General features: G+C 47.5%; 1 long non-coding RNA gene and 2 pseudogenes across 1 annotated transcript; 2 read left to right on the top strand and 1 right to left on the bottom strand.

The window, feature by feature from the left end:
* Window positions 1–1,119: 1,119 nt before the first annotated feature.
* The window catches only part of LOC119354894, a 47,142-nt pseudogene continuing 27,826 nt past the window's right edge, over window positions 1,120–20,435 (top strand).
* LOC119287629 lies at window positions 6,790–14,492 on the bottom strand (annotated as a pseudogene).
* Window positions 12,093–13,945, top strand: LOC119287639. Its single transcript, XR_005140893.1, has 3 exons — window positions 12,093–12,349; window positions 12,701–13,095; window positions 13,703–13,945. It is a non-coding gene; the product is annotated as an uncharacterized LOC119287639 (long non-coding RNA).

Raw genomic sequence — 20,435 nt, 5'->3', positions numbered from 1 at the left:
GCGAAGCTTTTTCTGCCAATATGGTGATCTTCTTCTCCTTCTCCTTCTCCACAGACAAAGCTAATTTACATATCTTCACCAACTTATTTCTAAGAACAGTTTCAACTCTCTCAACGGAACATTCTAAATTATCAGTAACATCTCAACCAAAAGAATACATGTATATTGGCATTGTAAATTTTGATTGCTGTATATACAAGAGCACAAGCTCACCGGACAAGAAATTGCCACCTTGCAATAACCAACAAAGAGCAAATTACATGTAGCAGGTAATCAACGACAGAGTTGACGAGGGATCGACTCGGGACTCCGGAGTAAACAATTACCCCGTAAGAGCTGATTAAAGGGCGCCCAATTGAGTAAATTGGCGTCCTAGCCGGCCGGATTGCCTCTACTTGTTGTGTGTCTCAAGCATGGTCCCAAATCAATTGCATGTGTGCCTCAAGTCTCAACTGCATAGCGTGTCTCGCAAACCAGCCTGTAGTTGAATGGTTAGGACGACAGTGGTATCGCCAATCCATCAGGGTTCAAGTCTTAGATTTGTCATTGATGCTCACGTTATTTACGGATTTATTTCAGGCTTCTGAGGTGTTCATAAGTATAGGGTGTCCATGTGTGCATTCATAGGGATGAGGATATACTTACGTATATGAGCGACTTTGATTGTACTGTGTTAAAAAAACTACATGGCGTGTCTCAGCTACATAGCGTTTGTCAAGTGCATCGTTTACTTCAATTTTCTACTACACAATAAACGAACACAAACGTGCTGACAAACCAACCCTGCATCAAGTCAGTCGTCTACTAAGGCGAAGGCCGCACTAATAATGGTACTAGCTTGCAACCAGCGGCAGCGCGAGACAGTTGACAAACTATACAGCTCTCGATCAAGTCAACTGCACTCTCTAGTCGTCGCCAAACTAGAAGATAATTTTGAGGCTAAGTGGCCATGTGATGTGTCTATTATACCACTGGCAAGCGTGTGAACCTAAGCTTAAGGCTGAGCACATACTGTATATAAATGGATAGTACTATACTTCGTACGTGGAGCATCTTGTGCTAGTTACTTGTTGCTGGGTTGGTGGCATGTGCGCGCGGAGTAGGATGGACCGGCGACCGATGGCTGCCCGTTCGTCGTTGACGCTCCTGCTCAGCCTCGCCGCCGCCGCCGCCGCCGGCGTACTTCAAGTTCGCGGCCAGCGCGCGCCTAGCTAGCATCGAAGGTGAGCTTAGAAGTATTATCATATGCATCGAAGGTGAGCTTTGAAGGTGAGTTCACAATTATTACCATCATGGCTGGTTTGTTTCCGCTGGCTAGGAATGTAGCTAGAGCACGTAGTGCGTTTATTGCTTCTTTTGTCAAACCTATATCCGCGCTCACATTGAGCAAATAATGCAGGTTTCATCACCATCGACTGTGGCCTGCCGAAGCATAGTAGCTACGTGAACAACCGCACCAAGATACCCATCACCTCGGACGCCGGCTTCACGGACGCCGGCTACAACCACAACATCTCCACCGAGTACGTGAGGCCTCAGCCCCAACTCTCCAAAAACTACCTCAACGTCCGCAGCTTCCCCGACGCGGTCCGTAGCTGCTACACGCTGCCGTCCCTCGTGCCGGGGTCCAAGTACCTGCTCCGGGCCTTGTTCATGTACGGCAACTACGATGGGCTCGACAAGCTCCCCATCTTCGATCTCTACCTGGGCGTCAACTTTTGGTGGAGGGTGAACATCTCGAGAGCCGAGGAATCGGTATTGGCCGTGGTCATCGCCGTGATCCCGGACGACTCGGTGCAGGTTTGCCTGGTGAACATCGGGTTGGGGACGCCATTTATCTCGGAGCTGGATCTGAGGCCTCTGGAGAACACGCTGTATCGGCAGGCGAACGCGACACAGGGGCTTGTCCTGATCGACAGGCGCAACATGGGCGACACGGGCAACTTCGCCATTAGGTAGGCATACTTACTGGTAGGCCTGGGTGCAGAGAACTGATTGTTCCATTTGGTCCTAACGTGTTCTGTGGTCAGGTACCCGGACGACCCATACGACCGGGCTTGGTTACCGCGGAGCAACCCGAAGCTGTGGCTGGACATCTCAACCAAGGAGAAGGTCCAAGAGAATATCGGCAGCCTCCGCCTCCACGCACCATCTGCCGTGTTGCAGACTGCAGTCACGGCGCTCAACGACTCCGAGTCCAAGACCTTCGAGTTGTCATGGAAGACGGAGCTGGACCACGTCGACCGAATGCTCGGGTACACATTTGTACCACTTTTTTTTAACTCTACACTTATTGTAGATAACAAGTTTTCATATACTACAGTTACACTATAATCCCTCCATTTCAAAATATAAGATAACAAGTTTTCATATACTACAATTACACTATAATCCCTCCATTTCAAAATATAAGGTGTATTAGCTTTTTCAAAAGTCAAACACGTGTTTGTCTGACCAAGTTTTTAGAAAAAAAAATCAACATTTGCAGTAGCAAATTTATGTCATTAGATACATCATGGAAAGTATTTTCTTATTTTATTTATTTTGTATTGTAGATGTTGATATTTTATTTTATAATCTTGGTCAAACATTCATAAATTTGACTTGCATGGAAACCAATACATCTTATATTCTAAGATTGAGGGAGGATAAACTAATGAGAGAAATGCCTGCTATAGATGTGTTGCCATCTTGTATTTCGCCGAGCTGCAGATCTTTGCCGGCAATGCCGTTCGCGAGTTCAACACCATTGTCGACGGCGGACCCAACCTCCCGTACAGGCCCGAGTACCTCGTTGGCGACGCCTTGTACAATGCTGAACCCCACAAGTGCTTAAGCCAGTACAACATCACCATGATCGCCACAAAAAACTCAACACTGCCGCCGATCATCAACGCCTTTGAGTATTTCTCCGTCATCTCTACAGCCAACGTCGGGACCGACCCTCAGGATGGTAAATATCTGCGGGTCCTTATTAAGTTTCACATATAGGAGATCAATCATCTATGCTGGTTGATTAGTACATTTTCGCGATAATGACAGACCCGCATGATCTCTGATTACTGCACTTCTTAATTTGTCTTGTGTGTTACTGTCGGCAAAAAAAAAAAGTTTCTGCCATCAACGCAATCAAGCTTAGGTATCAGATGAAAAGGAATTGGATGGGTGACCCGTGCGCTCCGGTGACCCGTGCGCTCCGAAGACTTTTGTGTGGGATGGGTTGACCTGCAGCTATGTTATATCTGGGTGTCCAAGAATCACAAGCATGTAAGTTCAAATTTAACTTGCGACCATGCACAAGAAATCCATTCAAAATGAGGAAATGCACACATGTCGTCTGAACCATTGTGTGATCTTACAGAAATATGTCATCGGGCGTTTTGAAAGGCGAGATATCATCTTATTTCGCTGATCTCAAAGACATCCAATCCTTGTAAGTAGGAAATTTATCTCCATTTTCACAATAATTCTGCTAGGGAATAGGTTCACATAATTGTATGCTTTGCCACCTTATTTCAGGGATCTTTCATACAACAAACTGACAGGATCAATTCCTAATGTTCTTGCACAACTACCCTCTCTCGTGTTGTTGTAAGCGACTTTGAATTATATTCCGTCTTTGATAACTAATATCTGTTTGTTACCAATGTTTTGATGCCAACTTTGTTGTCCATCCAGAGATTTGACAGGTAACCAACTTAATGGATCCATCCCCTCCGGGCTTCTAAAGAGAAGTCAAGATGGCACCCTAACTCTAAGGTTAATCCATCATATCTTACATATATCTGCATGCCATTTAGTTCTCTGATCGTTACTTTGATATTTGCCTGGTCAAAATTGCTAATGGTCTCTTCTTTTTGATAGATACAACAAAAACCCAAACCTTTGCATCAACAAAAACTCTTGCCAGCCAAGAAAAGGGGAAAACAATTCTAAGATTGTCGTCTATATTGTTGTTCCGATAGTTGCGGTTGTTGTGATTGGAGCACTTGTAGTACTTCTGATTCTCATAGTGAGAAAAAAGAAAGCTGAAACACATCAATAAAACTACATTAATAGTTCTGCATTACTGCACCAAAGCAAGCAACAATGGGTAATACTAGTTTGGTTCTTGAATTTTGAAGGATCTACAAATAGCAGCAAACAACAAGACCGTCAACACCTGGACAACCACCGATTCACATACAAAGAACTAGAGACCATAACAGACAACTTCAAGACAGTGCTTGGCCAAGGAGGGTTTGGAACTGTTTATGATGGCTTCTTGCAGGATGGTACCCAAGTTGCAGTCAAGTTACGGTCTCAATCCTCCAGTCAAGATGTAAGAGAGTTCTTGACAGAGGTAAAGTATTATCAACTGTAACCAGAGCATGGTGTATCGACATATTAGTAAAAAAAAATACATATTAGTCAAGTAAATTTAATAAGCCAATTTTAGAAGCTTTGCCATTTTTCTTCCTATTCTTGCTCAGGCTCAGACAATAACGAAGATCCATCACAAGAATCTTGTACCATTAGTTGGTTATTGCAAGGATGGGATATATTTAGCTCTTGTCTACGAGCATATGTCTGAAGGAAATCTAGAAGATAAACTCAGAGATATTCTAATCCGTCTGTAAGAAGAGCATACAGTATCTCTGTCTCATGTTACACACTACTAACGTCAACCAAACTTTTACAGGAAAGAACGACAAGGATGTATCCTTAACCTGGAGACAGAGGCTCTGCATCGCACTACAATCCGCACAAGGTATACTTTAATCCGGATTATGGTCTTCCTTTCGTTGTTGTCGATCTCTATGCTTTGCTAGAGTTTAACATATGTTGATGTGTGACTGATATATCATCTCTGTCGAATATGATGTGCACACAGGGCTTGAGTATTTGCACAAGTCATGCAGCCTACCCTTCGTGCATCGTGATGTGAAGACATCAAACATCCTACTGAATAAAAATCTTGAGGCCAAAGTAGCTGACTTTGGCTTGATGAAGGCTTCCAGTAAAGAAGATGATACACATATATCTACGGTGCGGGTGATTGGCACAAGAGGCTACCTTGCCCCTGAGTAAACACTAATACCTAACTTATTAATATTTTCGTTGCCTGCTTGCCAACCATTTGGATTAGTATATCTTTGTTTTGACTGACTCAATGAATTGTGATGCAAATGCTTGCATCCCATGCTTATTATATGTACATACACATGTATGCAGCAGCCTTGCAACTGAATGAAAAGAGCGACGTATATAGCTTCGGTGTCGTGTTACTAGAGGTAATCACAGGACAACCCACCATCCTTGAATCTACGGAGGTCATCCATATCGTCCAATGGGCACGACTTCACCTTTCGGGAGGCAACATCGAGGAGGTGGTGGACGGCCGAATGCAAGGCGACTTCAATGTGAATGGCATGTGGAAGGCCCTGGACCTAGCGCTGAAGTGCACTGAGCATGACCCCGCACAACGACCCACAATGACGGATGTGGCTGCCCAGTTGCAATACTGCCTCGAGTTGGAGAACGAAGATCAAAACAGAGGCGATGCTAACAATAACTTCCACATAATGAAAGATAGCAGTCGTGGTGATCTACCGATGATGTAAGGCTAGGCACCATTTCATTTCACATGGTCAATGTTACTTGTTGGTAGGGCGCCAATCATGATCATCAGTCATGCACTCTTGGTGCGTGATAAACATTCAATGTATTATTCACTAGGGATTTTTCTACATTAATCCCAAACTTGTTCTTTGGTAACACTAAAAGATTTTATGTTTCATTTTGACCCATCTTCATCGAACCTAGTCCTAAACTGAGAGAAGTGCCTTCTCATGGTGAATGAAAGTATGTTTCTTGGTCATAAAATTTCTGAAAGAGGTATTGATGTTGATAGAGCTAAGATTGAAGCTATAGAAAAGTTTCCATGATCACTATGTACAAACCACATGTAAATTTTAATTTTGAGTGGTACTTCTGTTTTCCAAATGTGTTTTGAAGCAAAGTTAATGTTATTTGTTGGGACGGCGCCAACCATGATCACTAGTCATGCACTCTTGGTGCATGATAAACATTCATGTATTATTTTCTCAAATTAAGGATTTTCTACATTGATTCCACAGTTCTTTGTTTGACACTAAAGGTTTGCGATTTCACATTCGACATTTTCCATTGAACATGTTTTATTTCTTGGAGTTGTCGTTAGCTCAAACATTATTTCATGAGTGCTCAAACATGTTTAATTGATTCATGACCTAAATACCCTAGCAAGTATGGTGTGGTTATAGTGATCGAGAGTCATAGTTTCACTTCTGGTTTCTTAGGCTCTGTTTGTTTGGTTACAGGGACTAGACTAGAAAAAGTCCCTTTTAGTCCCTATACCTATGTAACCAAACAGGAGGGACTTTTTCTTTAAGGACTAGAAAAAAACTCTACTGGAGGATCTTTTTTCTTTAGTCTCTAGGACAAAAAAAAGTCTGGTCCCTTGCAACCAAACACCTCCTTAGTGTGCAAGAACATGTCAGTGTTCTCGCAATAGGATTGGGACATTGGTGACAATTTCTTTAGCGATAAGAAAATTTGGGGCTATGTTACCTGAAAAGTGCGGCAACATATATTTGCACTCTATATGTCAAGAAATATCCTTTAAAACCGCAAAGAGAGAGAGAGAGAGAGAGAGAGAGAGAGAGAGAGAGAGAGAGAGAGAGAGAGAGAGAAAATATAGATCAACTGAACGACAAAGTCTTCATCACGTGACATCACCCTCACAACAATATGGTCCACGCCTCCTCCTCAAATCATGTGATGTTCCTCTAGCTTGAGACACTCTTGTAGTTGTGCTACCACCTCGGTCATCGTGGGTCGCTGAGTAGGAGCTTGCACAGTGCATTTGAGCGCGACGTCCGTGACCTTCTAGACACTATTGATATCATAGTCACCTCGTATGCGAACGTCTGCAACGTCTTCAATGTTGCCTTGTGCAAGGTGTTGTCGAACCCATTGGATGATATTAGTTGGTTCTGGGCATTGTAGGATGGGTGGTCGCCCCATTATAACTTCCAACAACACGACACCAAAGCTGTATACGTCACTTTTCTCAGTGAGCTGCAGGGCTGCCGCGTACCTTCACACAAGCCGATACATGGTATATTAGATGTGCTTTCACTATGGTTGATCACATATGATTGGTTAATTAATACACTCAAAATTGTAAGCAAAAGCAAGTAGAAGATAGTATGATGTCTTTTACTCAGGGGCAAGGTAGCCGTGTGTGCCAACCAGCCTGGCTGTGGATACATGTGTGTCACCATCCTTTAAAGCCTTGAGCAAGCCAAAGTCAGCGACCTTGGCCTCGAGATTCACATTCAATAGGATGTTTGATGTCTTTACATCCCGATGCACAAAGGCTAGGCTGCATGCAACGTGTAGATATTCCAGCCCTGTAAGAACATCGCACCAATATGATGTCAACAACAATTACATTACCAAGTTGCGATCATGTAAAAATTGGCTTCCAACGAAACAAATAGATGGAAATTAGCAACGAAAAATTAAAGAACACGTTTCACATCGGAAGAATACCTTGCGCGGACTCCATTGCAATACGAAGCTTCTGCCTCCAAGTTAAAGATGTACTATTGCTATCTTTCCCTTCAAAAGATAGAAGAGCACTTATTAGTATGATGATGGGAGTACCCGATAACTCAAATGGTTCCACGCAGAAAAGAAGAAGAAGAGATAACTCAAATGGTACGAAGTGAGCCGGCCTAGCTCCCTTGATTACTTGGCTGAGAGACTAGATACTGGAATCATCAATTCCTCATGGGCATTAATTTAGGTTCATATTCATACTGTAAAGGTTTTCGCTAGAGTTTTATTTGAGATAAAAACCCCACTAAATGCACATAATCAAATAGCACACACCTCTAAGTTTGTCCTCGAGGTTTCCTTCAGACATATGCTCGTAGACAAGCGCCATGTACTCCCCATCTTTGCAGTAACCAACCATGGATACAAGATTTTTATGGTGAATCTTTGTCAAGGTCTGAGCCGGAGCAAAAGAACAGAAGAATTGTTTACACACAACAATTCCTTACAAAACTTCCCTTGAACCGGTGATGAATTGCACTTACCTCTGTGAGGAACTCTCTGACACCTTGCCTGGAGGACTCAGACCGCAGCTTGACCGCCACCTGCGTACCATCCGGTAAGAAGCCATCGTACACGGAGCCGAACCCTCCCCGGCCGAGCACCGTCTTGAAGTAGTTCGTCATGACCTGCAGGTCCTTTGTACGTGAACCGGCGGTTGTCCAGCTGCAGCAGGCTGTGCATGTCGCCATTCCGCGACTGCGAATGCACGCCACTAGCCTCGTTCTGTGGCTTCACACTGCCCTTTCATGATCCTTCATTCGGTGATCAGTGAGACAGTGACAAGAAACTGTAAATATTATCCAGTCCAGTGCTGCTTGCAGTTGCAGTTGATGTTTGTTTTGACACCTTGTCTCACCTTGCTTTTTTCTCATTATGAGAAGAAGTAGCACTGCCAGTGCTCCTATCACCACAACTGCAAGTATTGGAGCAGCAATGTACACGGCAAGCATGGATTTGCTATTCTTTTTGGTGGGCTCGCAAGAGCCGCCATTGCTGCAAAGGTTTGGATTTTTGCCGTATCTGTCAAAGAGAAAAACTTAAGTGATTTTGGCCAGGATCAGGGGAACTAACGGAGAAACGATTGGCTCACCTTAGAGTTAGGGAGCCGTCTTATATTCTCTTCATAAGCCCAGAGGGGATGGATCCATTAAGCTTGTTGCCAGTCAAGTCCCTAAGGGACCAAATAGCATTCATAAGTTCAAGTTGTAGTAGAATATTCAGGTTAAAGTTGAAATTAGGCAACAAAACTATTTGATATCAAAGTCAACATAATTGTGGAGTTCAAGATTCCTTACAGCACCACGAGGAAGGGTAGTTCTGAAAGAACATTAGGAATTGGTCCTGTAAAGTTGTTGTATGACTAGTCCCTGAATAAACAAACATGTATACGGCACGTTAGCTTAACTCACTAAGGGCCTCTTTGATCCGCAGTATTTTCAAAATGCAGGAACATGAAAAATGTTATCCAGATGACGGTAAGGCCGACTGATTCACCTTTTTGAAAATGACTGATGAGAGTGAAATCGGTCTTCTTCAACATGACAAAATTTGTAGTTGGAATGGTACTATCACGAGATTATGAGAGGATACATGGCTAGGGGAGACGCACCTTGCACTCCAATATCCTTCTCTCCATAATATTGTTCAGCTAAGAGACACTTACGTTGCAACAATATTACAGTCCAATCCTCTTAATATTCAATTCAGGAGGAAGTTAGCGGGAAACCGTTGGGAAGCTTGGCTTCATCTTGTGAGAAGATTGATGGATGTTCATCTATCTCAACAGCCCAATCAGTTGCGCTGGAAACTAACTAAGAATAGAGAGTTTTCGGTTAAATTCATGTGTTTGGATGTTATCAACTCTAGTTCTATTCCTCGTTCGAAACATGTTTGGAAAGTCAAAGTGCCTTTAAAAATTAAAGTGTTCATGTGGTTTGTCCATAAACAAGTCATTCTAACTAAGGACAATTTGGCAAAACGCAACTGGACATGATCTATAAGATCTAGCTTCTGTGATCGTGATGAATCCATCAAACACCTCTTTCTTGACTGCCCATTGACAAAAAATTTGTGGTGGTCGATCCACATAGCATTTAATATTACTCCTCCGAATACTATCAACACGTTATTTGGAATGTGGCTAGATGAGATAGATTTAGAAACATCAAGACATGTCCGTGTAGGAGTATGTGCTTCATTATGGGTAGTTTGGAACTGTAGAAACGATTTGGTTTTTAACAAAACAATAAATATTCATTTCTTGCAAGTTATTTTCCGGGTCACTGCCCTGATCTGTATGTGGTTCACTCCGACGGAGGCCAGAGAGCGTATGGTTACTGGGTCTATCTGATGGGAGACGGTAGCACGGACTATCTTCAACCGGTTTGGATGGCGGTCATGTAATAGGATAGGCGTTTAGTGTTTCCTATCTTATTTTTTGCCGGCCGGTTGTGGCTATCCTGTTATTTTTTTATGCTCTTTGTGAGCCCTTTTTCTTTTTGAGATGTGAAGACTTTTGTTGAACCTTTTGCTTATTAATAATATGACCGCATGCATCGCTCTGATGCAAAGGCCGGGGGATAACCCCTTTTTGAAAAAAAAGGAACAGGAAAAATGTAGGAATAGAGTGTCATGTCCTCTTATATCTTATGTGAGTTGGAGAAGTGTTTGATAGCACAGAAAAAACAAAGGAATTCTACAAACAAGTTTGAGTGGATGAAAAGTTTCCTTCAAAATGTAGTACAAATGAATCCTATGAAAAAAATCCTAAGAATTTCAATCCTACAAATCAAACAACCATCACAGGAAAAAAATCCTAAGGATCCAAATCCTGTAAAAATCCTATGAAATTCCTTTGTATCAAAGGAGCCCTAAGTTGAATGTCAAAATGGATGTAAAACTTCCTACTACTTACAAATACTTGATTGCTTTGAGGTTGGCGAAATGGGTTGGTATGCCGCCGCTCAAAGCGCCAAATGACATATTTCTGCAGAAACACACACAAATGGTTCACTGATAGACACAGCACGGTCACCTTTCCTTGTGAAAATTAAGGTCAAACTTACAATCTTGTGATTCTTGGAGGCATAGAAATGGCATAGCTGCAGTTCAACCCATCCCACACCAGAGTCTTGGGAGCGCACGGGTCAGCCGCCCAGTTCTTCTTCACCTCATACTTGGCCTTGATCGCAGCCATGGCCGCAACTGTCAAAAAATTCAGTTGCACAAGACAGAGATCAGTTATAGATCAAAAATGTGCCTACCCATTGATACTATTACTGTGAAAATTCCATTTACCATCCTTGGCATCCGTGGCGACGTTGGCCGTGGAGACGACGGAGAAGAACTCGGCGGCGTTGATGGTGGGCAGCAGCGTGGAGTTGACCGTGGCGTTGAGGGTAATGTTGTAGTGGCCGCCGAACCCCCGGTGGGCCTCGCTGTGCTGCGGCGTGAAGGGCGCCTTGCTCCAAAGCATGCCGTTGATGGCCATTTCGAACTGTCGCGCGGCGGCCACGGCCTCCAGCTCCGCGAAGTAGACGATGCCGATGACCCCGGGGTCGGGGTAGGCGTGGTTCGGCGCCGCGTCCCACGACAGCTCGATGGTCCTGGACGACGCCGACCTGAGCCGTTGCGCGGCGTGATGGCGGTCTGCATCACGGCGGACGGCGCGTTGAAGCGGGGGTCGGCCAGCTCCTTCACCTTCTCCGGCGTCGAGATCTCCGTCCATTCATTTGAGTCGATCTCGCTCCAGGGGATCCACACGCGGTCGTACGGGTCCTCCGGGTACCTGACCAGCGTGGCGCCGCTGAGGCCGAAGTTGGTCCGGTCGACGAGCACCAGCGCCTGCGTCGCGTTCGCCTGCGGGTACAGCGTGTCCCTGACGGGCCTCAGGTCGAGTGCGGAGATGAAGGGCGTCCCGGAGCCGGTGTCCACTAGGCAGACCTGCACGGACTCGTCCGGGACGACGGCGATGATCTCGGCCAGCTGCGGCTTGTCGGCCGTGGTGACGTTCACGGTCCGCCAAAAGTTAACGCCGAGGTGGAGGTCGAAGACGGGGAGCCTGCCGAGCCCGTCGTAGTTGCCGTACATGAAGGTCGCCCGGAGCAGGTACTTGGACCCTCTGGCGACGGTGGAGGGGAGCGTGTAGCAGCTCCGGAGGGCGCCGGGGAAGGCACGGACGTTGAGGTAGCGTTTCGATGAAGACGGCTTGATGTACTCGGGGGAGATGTTGCGGTTGGAGCCGGCGTCGGTGAAGGCGTCGTCTGGGACGTAGGGCAGCTTGGTGGCAGCGTCCAGGTAGCTAGGGCTGGACGTCCGAGCGAGCTTTTAGGCTCGGCTCGAAGCTCGCTCCAGCTCGGCCCGTTACAGCTCGGCCCGGTATGATAATTAGGCGAGCCGAGCTATGAAAATAGGCCCGATTCTCGACCGAGCCGAGCCGAGTTTCGCCCGGTCCAGCTCGGGGACTCGTTCAGGCCCAGCCCAAATTCGCATTAGGTCACAGCAGAGAGAGAGCACACACGCGACGCAGTTTCCTCACCCTTCTCCCTTTCTCTGCCCAGCGCCGCCACCCCTCTCCTCGCCGTGCCGCAGGCTGGACTCATCGGGCTTGGCACCGATGGCGACGGCCGACGCCGCCTTCCCTCACCACAGCGGACACAGACGGACGTGTCTCCCCTGGTTTCTCACCGAACGACAGGAGCAGGTAAGCGATCTCTTCTCTCCTTCCCATCCTTGCCCCTAGCTCCCTGCACTGGCGCACACACACGCACCAATTTGATGGATGGATCATGGATGGATGCTTGTAGTTTCGGTTGGAGGGCGCGGCTAGGCTAGCTAGGAAACAAGATGGATGGATGCTAGACGAGTTTGATGGATGGATGCTTGTGTTTGTTGGCTGGAGAGTGCAGCTAACTAGGATGTATGCTATGCTGCACGAATTTGATTGATGGATGGATGAATTTGTTTGTGCTTGATTGTGTAGACTGATTAGTGATTATTATCTATGTAAATTTTTGTTGATGATTGACCATTTGTTCTTCGCTGATGTATGCAGAGCCCCACTGTCGCAAGAATGGACAAGGAAAAGGGGAAGGAGAGTAGGAGGAGAAGGAGAAGGAGAGGAGCTTGGTGTCCATTATGAAGACTAAGCCGCTTGTCCCAGGAAGCAGAAGGGGAAGGGCAAGGGCAAGGGTTGTGTCACTCCAGAGGAAGCGGGCCAAGGATTATGGCAATGTCCCGCTCGCCGAGTTGTTATTAAGGGTAAAAAAAGCTCCGCCGCCTTGACGTCTCGCTGACCTTGCCGACGCCAAGAGCCGCACCAACCCCACTGTCCGCCGCTGGATGGCGGATCTCAAGACCGCCGCCTACCAAGGCGACCACGTCCTCGAAAACTTCCGCTACGAAGCGCTGCGGCGCTGTGCTGACGACCACATCCGCGGCCCCTCCTCCGTGAGTCCTTTTCTCTATTTTCACTTTAATTTGGAAATGTATTTTCTGTTTAATTTGGAAGTGGAAGCCCCGTAATCTATGGAAATTGAAGGCTTTTAATTTTACTGAAATTAAAGATGGTCCTGTGTGGCTCTGTTGTTTTCATTCAGTTTATAAGTGACTACAATTCCTGGCTACATAAGCATCAGTCTGTCAAGTGTCAAGTGTCAAATTTCAGAGGACACTTAAAATCTAAGCATCAAAGAGGTTCAGTCAGTCTGTCCAGTGTCAACTAACACTTGAGATATTTGTCGAACACGTTCTGTAGTAGAAACGGAATCCTACATCTTCACCGGTATGGTTGTGCCAAATATGTGTGTCCAAGCTTCCGTGTTTGCTGTTTTTGCTATCCAAAGGTCAAATATATGTGTGTGCAAGCTCATGTATGTGTTGTTTTTGGTATCCAGAAGTCAAATATAAGTTTGTACAAGCTCATGCATATGCTGTTTTTGGTATCCAAAAGTCAAATATTTGTTTGTACAAGCTCATGTATGTGCTGTTTTTGCTATCAAAAAGTCAAATATATGCGTGTGTCCAAGTTCATGTGTGTGCTGTTTTTGTGTGCTAGGTAATGGAACATGATAAGCAAGTGGAGAAGGATTATGAAGAGGAGGAAGAGAATGAGGAGGACGAGGATGAGCAAGGTACTGTGTTTGAGGAGGAGGAAGATTCTCATTTTGATGTCGAAGCACCAAGTGTTATGCTATGCAAAATTGCATTGTTTGGCTATCAACGTTCAATATTTTTGTTGTATAAAGTTCAAAGGAGGAGCTGTCCAAAATTCAAAAGCAATGATGCCCAATTCTTTTCATCACTATGACCATTTTTAAACCATAGACTGCTAGATGTTGCGTTTTTTACAATATAAAGTGCTTCTTTTCCAAATTATAGCTTTAATTGCTGTAGAAGATCAAAACTGGTCTTTAAAAACAGGTTCTGTTACATCCCAGCTGTTATGGCGCCAGCTGGCTCACGAGCCGGCTCGGTCTGAGCCGAGCCATAGCAAAAACGAGCCGAGCCACCTAAAACAGGCTCGTTGGCTGAGCGAGCCGAGCCGAGCCACTTGAGAGCGAGCCAAAGCCAGGCTCAGATTAAACTTGGCTCGGCTCAGCTCGTGTCCAGCCTTACAGGTAGCCGCCGGCCTGCTCCGGCAGGCCGTAGTCGATGCTGACAAAACCTGCGCGTACGTAGCTCGATCAATGCACTGAGATGTGAGGAAACAGTGTAATTCACAGGTGTAGCTCACCGGTGCTGTCGGGCGCGCGCTGGCCGTGAACTCGGAGCACGCCGGCGAGGCCGAGGAGCAGGAGCAGCCACGACCGGGCCGCCATTGCTCCCCGCGTTGATCGCTCCACTGTGCTAGGTAAGCTAGCACATGCCGCCGCTAAACTGGGACGAAAATACTCGTACGTTACACTAAATTAAGTAGCTAGGTCATGCCTAGGTAGCCATGCCATGTACCCACTGAGGCGAAATGGAGACGAATCTTAATTCTTTGCCTCGGTAAACAACGTATGATTAGCCAGTGGTACATCATGCACATGCAGCTGCATGCTCCCGATCGACGGCGCCGCGGTGTCAACGGCCGGTGCAAATGCATGCATGCTGCTTGTATTGTCCCAGAGTTCGTCAATGGCTCTGCTGGCCACCATTGTAGATTTGCAGTACTACCTTCGTTTCAGTTTACAAGTCCTACGCGTATATCTAGGTTGCCAATTTTATTATCCTAATATAAACTATATAACACAAAAATTATACCTTTTGAAAGTAGAAACTTCAAAGTTTATGTTGGTATATTTTTTGTAATATATGACTTGTATTAGGTTGGTCAAATTGATGATGTAGGGATACGCGCACACCCTGTAAACTGAGAGAGAGGTAGTAAGCAGAGAAAATTAATTGCATGTAGCCATTGCCAGCACTCCAAGGATCACAAGCTAGCGCTGCAAACTCTCCTTGTTCTCTCATACGTACTTTGATGCGCATGAAACGGGCCAAGATTAAACTGCATGCTCGCCACACTGCTTTGCCATGTTTTTTTAGAGGAGGATGATCCCCGGCCTCTGCATCTGGAAGATGCATGCAGTCATTTTATTGATTATTCTCGAGAACCTTACAAAGTAGTACAACAATATGCCTGAATCCGCCATCTTGGCAACATCTGGCGCTACTTCAATCCATATGATGAAGGGGTGCAAGCTGGGCCAAATACCCAGACCTCTCACCTAAGCCTAACATCTAAAGCCGGATGTCCGACCGAGCCACATACCGGGTCCGGGGCACAAACTGGTCCGATGCACTCACATGTGTCGTCGCCGCCATCTTCCACCGGTCCATCTTCAGAGCAGATTGAGGTGCCAACCTTGGCAGGTGCCTCCGCCATCGACGCCACCATGACGCCAAACGACGACCTCCACCTACGCGAGTCCATCTCCAAGCAACAGACGCATATCCATGGTAGGATAGGGCCGCACTACCGCCGTCGCCACCCACCCACAAGCGCCACCCAGCCACAAGGTTCCCAAAGCGGCGCCTTCAAGAAGGGAACGGCGCCGTGAACACCGTCGTCGCCCAACAAAGTTAGGGCTTTCGCCCGGGAGACCTAGGGGAAGGGGAAGTGAGGGGATCAGTCCATACCGACGACTCCAAGGAGGGGAACGACGCCCTCAGGCGTCGCCGTCAACGCGGCCGGCCATGGCCGACCAGGGATTTCGCCCGAAGTAGATCCCCGCCACCAGCAGCGCCTCCTGTACAAAACTGGCGACCCAAGGAAGCGCGGCCCGACGAAGCTGACCCGCACGCCAAACAGGGGATGAGGGGAGGTGCCAGATCGCGCGCACCGACCACTGTACAAACCGCCGCCGGCCGCCAACGATCACCGGATCCCGCCGCCCGCGCGGCTGGGACGCCAGATCCACCACCCGCATGGCTGCTAGCCGGCCATGCCTTGCCAATGGAGCCGCCGCTCCAGATCGGGTTCAGCTGCTTTGCCATGTACTCCCTCCGTTCCTAAATATTTGTCTTTTTAGAGATTTCAAATGAACTACCATATACGGATGTATATAGACATATTTTGAAGTGTAGATTCACTCATTTTACTGCGTATGTAGTCACTTGTTAAAATCTGTAGAAAGACAAATATATAAAAACAGAGGGGTACTACATATAAGATGTACACCTTGGTTTAGGAAAGAAAAAATCGTCGACACCCCGAAAGTCACGTATATTCACGTTAGCGCTTGTGCGCAACACGGGACTAGCTAGCTATGTGTGGTTTTAATACTTTAGGACATGTCCGGGCAGTAGCGTTGTCGGCGTCGCATTCCCTCTTGGAGGTGCTGCTTGGTACGCGGCGGTTCGGAGCCCCGGGTTGTGGTGGTTTGTTTCCAGAGGGCGTAGCGGTGGCGGGTCATCCACGCTTTGTCGAGCTGCCATTGTTGGCATTTGTTTCTTCTTCTTTTTTTGGGCTTGATGTGCTGTTCGCCTCAGCGATCCTTGTATTGGTGTTGGTTGCTTTGAAATACAAAGTGGGGGAACCCTTTTTCGGTAATACTTCCTCCATCCGACTTGTCGAAGAAATGAATGTATCTAGATGTATTTTAATTCTAAATACATCCATTTTCATCCATTTATGCGACAAGTAATTTCAGACGAAGGGAGTATTTTAGACAACAAAGGGAGAGTCCACCTTGTATATTGATGCACATCTCCTTCCTGTAGCCGGGTGGGACTAAGAGCAACTCCAACCCAACTACCCAAACGGACATCGATTTTATCTGTTCGGCTCGCCCATCCGGTCTCCACATCTATTTTTTTGGGAATGGACGCATTTTTTAACATGTCCGGTCCGTCATTCCGTCAAATACTTGGTGGAGTCCTTCCTTGAACTGCCCCGAGCCCTTGCGTCGTCGCCTTGCCCGCGGACAAAGCCATCAGCGATGTCGAAGGCCGCCTGCACACGTTTGCTTCCACACAAGGGTGGCACCACCGCCGTGGAGCCAACCGCTGAGCACGTGCAGAGGGATGTTGGGGCGCCGGGGCAGCGCGAGTTCTCGGAACGCCGAGGCTGCGGCAGCCGAGGTGTCGTCCTCCCCGACCCCGGCGATGCCGCTCTCCACGACGCGCACGACAACATACGTACAGGTCTCCAGGCAGAACGACGCGGTACACGGCGCTGCTGCGGCCAGCGTGCTCCGCGAGCTGTGATTCGCACCCGAAGCTAGAGGTGGCCACGGCGAGGTCGGCGAGCTTCAGCTCCATGAGGTCAGCCTTGGCAAGGACTACGAGCACCTTCTCCCGGGCGCGGCTACCGGCTAGCTATGCATGCATCTGTGCACGCACGGGCACGGCTAGCAGCGGGTGGCCAGCTCAGTCAGTGGCGGCAGGCAGCTACCTAGCATGCCGATGTGCTCCGACGCTGCTTCTCCCCGGCTCTGCCTCCGACCAGTATCCGATTTGCTGCTGAATAGCATCCGCCTGCCCCCGACGAGCATCCGACCAACATCCGACTTGCATCTTACAGGACGGCGTCGCTCGCGGGGTGGGCATTGGACGACAGAGGTGCACGGGGGGAGGAGGTGCGCTGCCGCCGCCAAGCTCCTATGGGCCGCCCGCACCGGACGTGGATTTTTAGAGCATATGCACCCAGGCCCTGCTATCCTAGCTCTCCAATATCGCTTTAAGATCCGTGTGACACAACTAAGTTTCTATATGAAATTTTCTCTTTTTTGCTTCTTCCACATAGAACATATCTTGAAGTTGAAACCTATGCAGGATGGCAAAGCTTTCTAATTAGAATCTAGGATAAATCTTTCAGAATTTTTTGTCCGACGTAAATACTAAAAATATGATTTTTTAATCAAACAAAACGTATTTTGTATATTTATGTTTGACAAAAAAATCTGAACGATTTATCCTAGATTCTACTCAGAAAGCTTTGCCACGCTGCATATGTTTGAACTTCAAGATATATTCTATGTGGGAGAAACAAAAAAGAGAAACGTATTTGCACGAATCTTAAAGCAGGACATGGATGGCTAGATAGAGAGGGCCTGGGTGCATATGCTCTAATATATATTTTCGCGCCCGCACCAGCAGAAACGAGGAGGTGCGCTGCCGACTGAAAACTGATTGAGTACTTTTCTTGATTGCATACAGAGTACATGAGGGATTACATATGGAAGGGCAGCGCCCAACCGAACGCAGTAGATCGTAGGCTGAGCACAGTCAGCGGTCTAACACCCCCCCCCCCTGCAATGTCAGCGGCGGGCTCGACGACGTTGAGATTGGCTTGAATGTCGAGGAAGGAAGCAGTTGTCGGCAAATTGCGCGCTGGTGGGGACATGCAGAACACGGACATCCCCTAGAGCGACCTTCTCCCTAACAAAGTGGATGTCTATCTCTATGTGTTTAGTACAACGATGCTGTACAGGATTACATGACATGTACACAGCAGAGATATTATCACAATAAACGACGGTAGCTTGATGGAGAGGCCGGTGGAGCTCCCTGAGAAGTTGACGAAGCCTGACGGTTTCGGCGACGGCGTGGGCGACGGAGCGATATTCAGCTTCAGCGAATGACCTGGAAACAGTGAGCTGTCTCTTCGAAGACCATGAAATCAAGTTATCACCCAGATACACACAATAACCAGAAGTGGATCGTCGAGTATCCGGACATCCAGCCCAGTCTGCATCGGAATATGCTGTGAGAGTGGTGGGAAAGGAAGGTGTGATGGAAAGACCATGATCAAGAGTTTCTTTGAGGTAACGCAAAATGCGTTTAACATGATTGTAGTGAGGAATACGCGGGTCATGCATGTATAAACAGGCTTGTTGGACTGCGTAGGTGAGCTCAGGACGAGTTAGAGTCATGTACTGAAGGGCGCCGGTGAGGCTGCGGTAGAGTGTGGGATCAGAGAAGGGCTCGCCATCACAGGAAAGTTTAGAGCCCGTTTCAGCTGGACTGCGAGAGGGATGGCAGTCGGACATGCTGGCCTTGGAGAGGAGATCGATTGTATATTGACGCTGAGAAAGAAAAAGGCCGGAGGATGAACGAGAGACCGCAATGCCGAGAAAGTGATGAAGAGGCCCAAGGTTGGTCATGCTGAACTCGTGACCAAATGGATGATGGTGGAAAGAAAAGAGTCAGAAGAAGCGGCGAGCACGATGTCATCTACATATAAGAGGAGATATGCAATGTGGGTGTCTGTTTTGAGAATAAAGAGGGAAGAGTCAGAACGAGATGGTTGAAAACCGATGGTGTGAAGAAAGGTGGCAAAACGCTGAAACCAAGCCCGGGGCACCTGTTTAAGACCATAGAGCGAGTTTTGAAGGTGGCACACATGGTCAGGGAAGGATGGGTTAGTGAATCCGAGAGGCTGACGGCAGAAAACGGTTTCGTTGAGAGTGACGTGCAAGAAAGCGTTCTTCACATCCAATTGGTGAATGGGCCAAGAAGAGGAAACGGCAAGACTAAGAACCACACGAATTGTGCTGGGCTTAACGACATGCGAGAAAGTTTCGTCGAAGTCAATGCCGGCTTGCTGAGAGTCACCGCGGCAAACCCAACGAGCTTTGTAGCGAGAAAGAGACCCGTCAGAGTTGAATTTGTGCCGAAAAACCCACTTACCGGAAACAACATTAGCACCGGCTGGGCGTGGAACAAGAGACCATGTGTTGTTCTGCAAAAGCGCGTCATACTCCTCCTTCATTGCGTGGAACCAGTGTGGGTCAAGAAGAGCGGCTTTGTAAGAGTGTGGTATGGGGGAGAGAGAAGTGGGTGACGCGGTGAGGTTTAGGCGTTTAGCAGGTTGGCGGAATCCTGATTTGGCGCGAGTACGCATGGTGTGATCATTAGTGGTAATAGGTACTGGGACGGCAGCGGGTGGTAATGGATGGTGTGGCTGGGACGTAGAAGAAGGAGGAGAAGGCGGGACGTGTGGATGCTGTGGTGACGAGCAATCAGAGTGCGTAGGAGAGGCTGCATGGGTGGGGGACAAAGTTGCATGCATGGGTGTAGTGGCGGGCCCGGGTGAATCTGTGGAGGGAGAGGTGGCAGGAGAATCTGGGGAGGAGGGGGCGGATTGGCTAGTGGATGCCATGGGAAAACAATCATTGAAGGGAGGCGGGGTGGATCCCGGAGAGGATGGCCTGCTGGGCGCGGAAGCAGTGGAGGGGGCACGGGGATCGATAGAGATAGTGGGGGCTGGTAGGGACGGTGATGTGACCACGTGAATAGGGCCATGCAGGCCATGCATGGAGGCCGAATTGGGGTTGGAGGATGTAGTGATGGGAGCAGAA

This window comes from Triticum dicoccoides, chromosome 1A, assembly GCF_002162155.2.
Source record: "Triticum dicoccoides isolate Atlit2015 ecotype Zavitan chromosome 1A, WEW_v2.0, whole genome shotgun sequence".
Taxonomy (NCBI): Eukaryota; Viridiplantae; Streptophyta; class Magnoliopsida; order Poales; family Poaceae; genus Triticum; species Triticum dicoccoides.
The sequence above is the reverse complement of the archived record's forward strand: the minus strand, read 5'-3'. Positions and strand labels throughout refer to the sequence as shown.